The sequence below is a fragment of the Marmota flaviventris genome, chromosome 4, assembly GCF_047511675.1.
Source record: "Marmota flaviventris isolate mMarFla1 chromosome 4, mMarFla1.hap1, whole genome shotgun sequence".
NCBI lineage: Eukaryota > Metazoa > Chordata > Mammalia > Rodentia > Sciuridae > Marmota > Marmota flaviventris.
In genome coordinates, this window is record NC_092501.1 from 141,457,588 (window position 1) to 141,466,096 (window position 8,509).

An 8,509-nucleotide genomic window follows, 5' to 3' on the forward strand; every position below is an offset into this window, starting at 1 on the left:
GGGGGGCACCTGCAGCCACCAGCCCAGGCCAAGCAGGGAGGGGATTCCTGGAGCTGAGGTCCCTGCAGGTTTTGTGGGTTGGATGGGGAAGGGGGAGAGGCTGCTGGGTTGTGGTCAGAGTTGGACTCAGCTGGAGTTACCACAGGGCCTCAAGGTGAGTAGATCCAGGCCTCCATTCTGCTATTTGATAGAGGTTGTGGATTCCAGAAGGGAGAGGAACTCTGACCCCAAGAAGTCTGAGAGGTGTGCTCCAGGGAAGTTCTTAGTGCTGTCCCATTTAACCTAACACAGCCACTTTGGGGAGGTGACTGAAGACATTTTCACTTGTCACACAGGGTGACAGGTGTGTGTGTGCTACTGGCATCCAGGGGGTATAAGCCAGGGATGCATCTGAACATCCGGCCCCAAGTGTTAACAGTGCCAAGGCTGAGAAACCCCAAGTTAGAGATGAAAATCCAAGGTCTGTTTGTGGTCGAGAAAGTTGCCTGGGTATTCCATTTCATTTCTTGGCTTGATTTCAAGTGGAGGTAATTATAACCTGCTTACACGAAATTTGCACTTTAATTTTCAGTGGGTATCTTTCTTCATGCTTAAACAAGCTGAGTGGGGCTGTGCTCTTGACAGCTGGGTCTCCCGCTGGGTTGGTTACAGGTCAACAGTGGGTTAAACAGTTGGTCTGTGAAGTGATTGAAACCTTCAAGAATAAAAAGCATGAAGAAACCAGGGACATTGTCCTCCTTATTAATTAGTAGTACTAGTCCAGTGCTTATTTGGCCCCTTTCAGAATTCCCATGGGATTCCTAGATGATTCCTGACCTTCACTCTGAGCAGACATTGCTTTGAATTAATATGTTAGCCTTTAAGAGCAGGGAACTCAAGAGCAGGGAACTCTCACGGTGCCTGTCCCAGTCCCCGCAGCTCCAGTGTCTGGGAGAGGCCTGGCATCGGCAACGCTGAACTTCAAAGCAAATCTCCAATCTTCTATTTGTACTTTCTGTTCCCTTATTTAGAACGGAGCGGCACATACTTGTCTATTGCTTCAAGGCAAGAGCAAATTCTGAAGGTATTAGACAGAGTCTGACTTCAAGCGAATCAGAGTGTGGAACAAGTTAGGGACAAGGCTCCCTGCCTCCCTTCATCTAGAGTGGCAAAATTTAAAATCAGAAGCCAGACAGCAAACGCTTTGAGAAACGGAATGGTTATCATTTTAGAAGCCATACAGATCAATTTGTGAAACCTGATTTGGCTTTAATTTTTTTAAAATACATTTTTAGTTGTAGATGGACACAATACCTTTATTTTATTTATTTTTATGTGGTGCTGAGGATGGAACTCAGTGCTTCACACATGCTAGGCAAGCACTCTACCACGAGCCACAATTCCAGCCCCCTAAAAAATTTTTTTTAATGTTATCAAGCTTAGGCAGCAATGGCAGCAGGCTTAAGAGGAACAGGTTCTTAAAAAAAATTTTTTTTGGTTGGTTTGTTCATTTTTCCAAGGGTTTCTGTCTTTAGAAAGATAGTATCGATTTCATATTTAGTACCTGGAGTTTTGGCAAAGTATGACTTGGGGGATTTTGATACCTGTCGTTTTTCTGTTAGACACATCTTTCTTTAAATAGGTTTAGAATGGAGACTCTCTTGGCATGATTCTTCCTTGAAAATCTATATCATTTCCTAGCACAAGTGCTGCCTTTCGTCAATGGAAAAGATGCTACTGCTTTTAGTTTGATTTTTCACAAGCTGACTCATCCACACCCTCTCACCCAGGTTCTTCAAAACATGTGTTTGGGAGGTGCTACTGAGGTGAGAGGCAGATATTTTAGCCAAGGAGAAGAATCTGCCTTGCAATGCAGACTGGGGAGCCCTAGACAGGCCCCGTACACTGGCTCCCCCTGGGAATAATAATAATAATAATAATAATAATAATTATTATTATTATTAATAAAGATTGGCTTTTTAGAATGTATGTCAATCTGAGTCCCAAGCTTTTCTGTGGAATAATCATTCCAACCTTGCCATAGCTTCTAGAGGTCGATGCTACCCCTACCTCTATTTTTCAGCTGAGAAAACTGAGGCTCAGAGAGGTTGGGTCCTTTACCCAAGGTCATGATGTAGAAAAGACTGTTGGAATTTGAAATAGGCCATCTGTCTTTAGAGCCCTTGCTTTTACCCATATTCTAAGAAACATGACCCACAAAAATTGAATCATATTCTCATGTGATAATTATATAGTTTGTCTTTTAAGTGTTTCCCCTATTTTCAAACCAGCTACCTCTTTTGCTCAGGAGGCGTGTTGGTACCTGGACTTCTGGAATGTGGTTTTCATGGAGACAGGGTTTGCAAACGGCTGAATGCAGTGCATCTGGAACTGAATCTCTCTGGGAGCAAATGTGGTGCCCCAGCCCACCATTTCATTTTATTTTCCTTCTCCCCGAGTTGAATTTAGGTGCAGGGGTGTTATTGGGGTTTTGGGTTCAGTGCCGCTTTCCTTTTCCTACACTTTCCCTGAATATGATGCAACCCTTTTGAAGTTCAAGTACACTTCTGGTCTTGCATTGCATGAAGCGTTTTCCTCTCGGCTGTGTTTCTGGAAGCTGAGTGCGTGGCATTAATGGCATGTTTATCTTGGAGGAGAGACGTGAGAGATGAGTTCCTTCCTTGAATGTGAGATACGCTGCCTCCCCACCTGGGATGCTAGCCTCAGCTATGTTACGGAGCCAATGGTAAATTTCAAGAGTAGAGGGGATCGAGAAGCCATTTACCACTGATTTAGATAAAAGCTGATGGGGTAAAGTGCAAACATTCTATCATTTTGGCAGGATGTCAGTACTAGTATGGACCCCCCCCCAGGGGCTCCCCGTTCAAGATCTTACAGTGGGGAGGAGGGATAAGAATGGTCAGCCAAACACCACTTTCAATGATGCCTATTCAGACTGAAATATGGCCTTGTGCATCCAACTGAAAACAGAATGATGTGCGGGTGCCCGGACAATTCTGTGCCTATGAGTCGTGGTGACTTTCTGGCATGGCCTGGGAGGCCCTTTGAAATCAGTCCCCACCCTCCTTTCCAGTGCTAGCACCTGCCATTCTCTACCCCGCAGATACACCAGATGATCTGTTCCCCTCTCTCCAGCCACATTGGAATCCCAGGGATCGGTTTCTGACTTCCTCTGGGCTGCAGCCTTGAGATTTAGTTGTCTTGGGATGATAACTGGCTTTTGTGGCCCGAACCTCAAGAGACACAGGAAATTCAGTGTCATTGTTCAAGGTAAAAGACCTGGGGTGCTGCTTTATGCCTCTAAACCCTTCGTCCGGGTGGTTCTCTGGTCCTGGAAAGGAATGGGGTGGTATAAGGCTCTGGGTTCTATCTCAAGCACTGGGACTGTGGAGTGGGGCAGGGGCCAGGGGGGAATCCATCTCATCCTGGAATGACTTATTTTACTCCGTCTCTTGAATTATATCCAGTCAGAACCCTCTGATTTCCATGCCCACTCCATGCCCAATAACACCCATGGCTTCCCTGGGTTGCAGGGTCTCCCATCCCCCGGGCGTCTGGCATTGCTGTCTTTCTCACTAAACTATGTTCATTCATTCTGGCTGATGATAGTGAATCAATATGAATTTGCTGAATGAATGAAAATGTCGTTTTGGCAGAGGAGCCTATGTGGGAAACAACTCAAGTCAGAAGATTACTTGGTGAATATTGAAGACCTTGGGCGAGCTGAACCATAAATGCCCCAAATTCACGTCTGAAGCCAGCTGCCCTGTCTTGTGGTCATAGCCACTAGAATAAATTTATTCCAGATTCTCCAAACTCCATTTTTCAATGCTGTGAGCACCTCTTGTCAGTTCTGGCGATATCAGGAGATCTGAGTAGCTGCAAACATCTTTGGTTTAAGTTGCCTGTGATCGCAGCAAAGAAAACACCCCAAGAAGGCTTTAGTCTCTTATGTGATGTTATGTCAAGATTAGGGCTAGGTTGGGTCTGTGGGGTTAGGTTCTCCCGTGGCTCCTCTGAGCCCCAACCATACTGTCTGCCTGTCGTTTGCAGAGATATAGGAATACTTTTATGAACACAGCCGGGTGGGGATAATTTTCCCTTTGGAGGCAGCTCTGCCTGCGAGCAGCAGAGTCCAGCCTCCTTCGTCCGGTGAGATGAGCTGAGCAGAAATGCTTGTCAGCTCCACAAGGTATCCTCCGCTTCTGCACCCACAGTCCACCATCAACTCCACGTGTGTCCCCTGAGGCCCTGGTAGACCTCTGATCTATTCACTTCTTCTAACACATTTACACTAATTAGTGTGTTCAAGGACAGATCCATTTTGCTCTCTGAAGTTAGACCTCTGCCGGTATGGATGGAAATCTCTGGGCAGAGATTAGAAAGTATGAATAGAAATCTCAAGACCAGAGTGTGCAAACCTCCACGTTTCTCTTGGCTGTTTTGACCTGTTCCACTCCTAAGGGCTCTGCCAGGCCCTAGCTGTGGAGTTTTTATCCCTTAGCTTTGGGGAAAGGGTACTTTTCACTTTCGTTTGAGTCCTTATCAAGTGTAAATACCTTAAATTGCCATACAGAGGTACCAGTCCGTCTAGAGTTATCTTCACCAAGAGGTAGGCAGATCTTTCCCCTGGACCCTGCGTTCAGCATCAGGGCAGCCCTTCCATCCCCTGTCCCTGTCCCTGCAAGACACACCCCCAGTGCATTTTCTTTTTATACCCCGCTTGTCATTTGTGACCACCTGCCTTGAATCAGAGTTATTTGCGTGTCTGTGCCTTGAGGATTTAAACTTCTGCAGGGACGGGACCAATCCCTTTTTAATTTTTCTCTTCCTCACAGCACTCGGTTCATCTAAGTATTTTACACTTAGGTACCCAGTGTGTGTTTGCAAATTGAATGGAATGCAACAACTAGGGTTCATATTAGTTGAATAAAACATTACCCTACCCCGAAATAGATAGGAACTTGATTAAGTTTCATACTTAAACTGCAGTGGCCTATCAACAGAGAATCCATGAAAGGGCTATACACAACCTAGAATTTTCCAAATAGTCTTGGGTTGAAATAGACTGTCTTGTTTTCTTCCTGAGTGTATTTACAAATTTTATAGTAGGAGTTCTTTCTTACTTTAGGACTTGGGAAATAGAATTTTTGTAGCTGTTGGACATTCAGACTATCAATAATGACCATAATGGTAATCAATAAACACTTATTATACACCAAGCCTGAAGTTAAGTAAGCGTGCTTTCAGGTTGCATGGCAGCCAATGAGGGGGACGAGGAAAGAGGCTCAGTGGGATCTTCATTTGTGACCTACCATCCATGTTTTTCCTAATGACTTTTCAGCCTGAGACTCTTCCTTGTGGGCTCAGCATAGGTCTGACTTGGTGAAACAGGAGGCTGGGCACATATGTATTAGAGAGTTGCAGAAGGAGTCTCCCATGCCCGACTTGCTTTTGGGTTTATGGATGGACCAGGGCTTTGCTCTTGGTGCTGACAGCTGTTACTATGGATACCAACCTGAGATCATCCTAATCACGGACTTAACTTCTTCCAAGGAGGCTGTGGCTTTTCCAAATAAGGATTTTCCTTCTTTTCTAGCAAATTAAAGGACTCTGTTTACTTATTCAGTACATGCTGTATATAAGTGTGGAATTTTTTTTGTGTGTGTGTGTGTGATTTCTTGTAATGTACACCGTACTTTTGTTTATTAAGTCCTAAAGTCAAGATAGGGAATATTTGAGACTTACTATCTATTGTTTCTTCTCTTGTGCTTCCTGGGATCTTCATGTCCCTCCCCACCCATAGCATGTCAACTCAGCTCCTGTGTTCATATTCCTTCAGGGACTTCCCAGGACCCTCTGTAAAATCTGTCTACTAATTAAGATGAGGAAAATTTACAAGTGCAGGCAAGAATGAAAAGTTTATCATCTTAAATCTCTACCATTTTTCCACTGGAGGCAGAGGGAACTGGTTTAGCAGTTGGAGTTTAATCTTGTATCTCCCTTCTTATATGCCACTATTTTTCTTGCTAGCAAATCAATCAATGGTCAAAGAGCTGGGTGAGGGTGAGGATGCACTGATGAGAGGGGAGTGCTCATCTTTCCAGGCAGTGGGCATCACAGTAAGAAAATTAAATGAAAAGAGAGATGACACTGAGACAGGGCCACCCTAGGGACAAAGGGAGAATGCACTTCTGGGCCTTGGCTAAGGGCTGTCAGCCAACCCCAGGAGATGTGGTGTGAGCCACCCTCACAGCCAGAGTCAGCTTTGCATCCTTGTGGTCACAGTGCCCTGCAGGTGTTCTCTAGAACAGCCACAGTGACTCTAGCATAGAGCAAACTGTTTGAAACCATGCATGAGTACACCTAAAGCCAAGGAACATTCCACCCCAGTAACAATGAGGAGTTGTTCCCTTCTCTCAGCCAGGGAGCTGAGTCTCCCTTCCTAAATGAAAACCCCAATAAAAGCCTTGTCTGCGTGACCCCAGCCCCCACTTTATTCTGTTTCCATTGTCCTCAGGTCAAAAGATCCCAGAGTCCTGAATCAGCATCTCAGTCCCAGGGCCTCTTTTTACTTCATGTCCTAGGACATCAGAAGGAATCCTGCTGTTACATGGGTCATAACTTTTAGGGCAAAGATTGTTTGAGACCACCTGAAACTCCAAAAATGTCTGGATAATATTAACACTCCTTAAAAATATATTTTTTTATTGTGGTAAAATACATACACTGTGAAAGTTACCATGTTACCATTTTAAAATGGGCAGTTTAGTGGCATTACATTATTGTGCAACCAATACCTCCATCTCTAGAACTTTTTCAACTTCCCAAATTGATACTCCATATCTGTTTGGAAAAGTGGGTGCTGGGGATCAAACCCAGGTTCGCTTTACCACTGAGCTTCATCCTCAACCCTTTTCATTTTTTACTGTGAGCCTGACACTTGAGATAGTTCCTGCCTTAGCCTCCTGAATGGCAGAGATTACAGACATGTACCACCATGCCCGCTCCTTATGTATCGAGACATAATTCCCTTCTGTGTTTTTCCTCCCTGAGTCCCCAGTAACCACCATTTTGTTTTCCATTTCTTTGATTTTGACTACTCTAGAGGAAGTCATATAAGTGGCTTGTTTCACTAAACATAATGTCCTCAGGGTTTATCCATGTTATCCATGTGTCAGTGTTTCCTTCCCTATAGAGGCTGGATACTATTTCATTACATGTGCAAACCACGAGCTGTTAATTCATTCGTTGGTTGATGAGTACCTGGATTGCCTCCAGCTTTTGGCAATTGTGTATAATGCTGCCATGAACATGAGTGTACAAATATATGCTTGTGATCAATAGAGGAAGTGTCCCCAAAGCTCCATATGTAAAGGCTTTAAAGTCTTGGTTTCCATGGTGACAGTGGGAGATGTGAGGACCTTGGAGAGAGGTACTTAGGTCACTGGGGGAATGCCCTTGGGGGAGGATTGTGGGACTCCACTTGTCCTCTCTGCTTTCTGGTTCATGACGTGATCACTCACTCCAACACACGTTCCTGCCATGACATGCCACCTCCACCAGAGACCCAAACCAATGAGACTGCCTGATCTTTGACTTGAACTTCCTGAACCATGAGCAAAAATTTAGTCCCTAAGAAGCCTGTGTCAGGTGATGTGAAGCTGATTGATACACACTAGGAGTGAGATTGCTAGATCATATGGTCATTCTGTGTCTCAATTTCTGGGGCACCTCCATACTGTCTACCTTAGCTCCTACACCATTCTGACACTCTTGATGCAGGTCTTTGCAAGGTACATATTTGGAGAAAATGTAAATTTTATTCTTAGCATTTGCAAGGACTACAGATGCTGGGCACATCAGTGAGTTCCTGCCTTAGGTTCCCCGGTTGCAGAGCAAAGACAGCAGTTACTGTCTCTCTCAGGAAACAAGAGACTATGCCAGGTGTTTTTGAGACTGACTGAAAGAAGAAATTAGTTCAAAATATATCCTTATTGTGAGTTTCTGGGCCCAAAGCCTGTGCTGGCCTTCCCTCCAGCAAAACCTTCCCTCCTTCTGATGCACTGGTCTGGTTTGGGGATAGATATGGGGCCCTATTTAGGTGGCTAACATCCGATAGCTGAACTGTTTATCAGATGTGGATATGAAAGACCTTTTCAGAGAGGCAATGCTGCTTGGATAAAGAACAGAGCCAGGCCTGGTGGCACATGCCTGTAATCCTAGCAGTTTGGGAGGCTGAGGCAGGAGGATTGTGAGTTCAAAGCCAGCCTTAGCAAAAACCAGGTGCTACGCAACTGAGGGAGATCCTGTCTCTAAATAAAATATAAAAACAGGCTAGAGATGTGGCTCAGTGGTTAATTCCCCCCCCCCCCCCGGATTCAGTCCCTGATACAAAGAAAAAAAAAAATCTTCAGAGACACATTGCACCTGCATTGCTGAAACTTGCTATCTTCCTTTTCCTGTGGTGTGGTCTACGGGTCTAGTGTCTACTGAACATCTATCAACA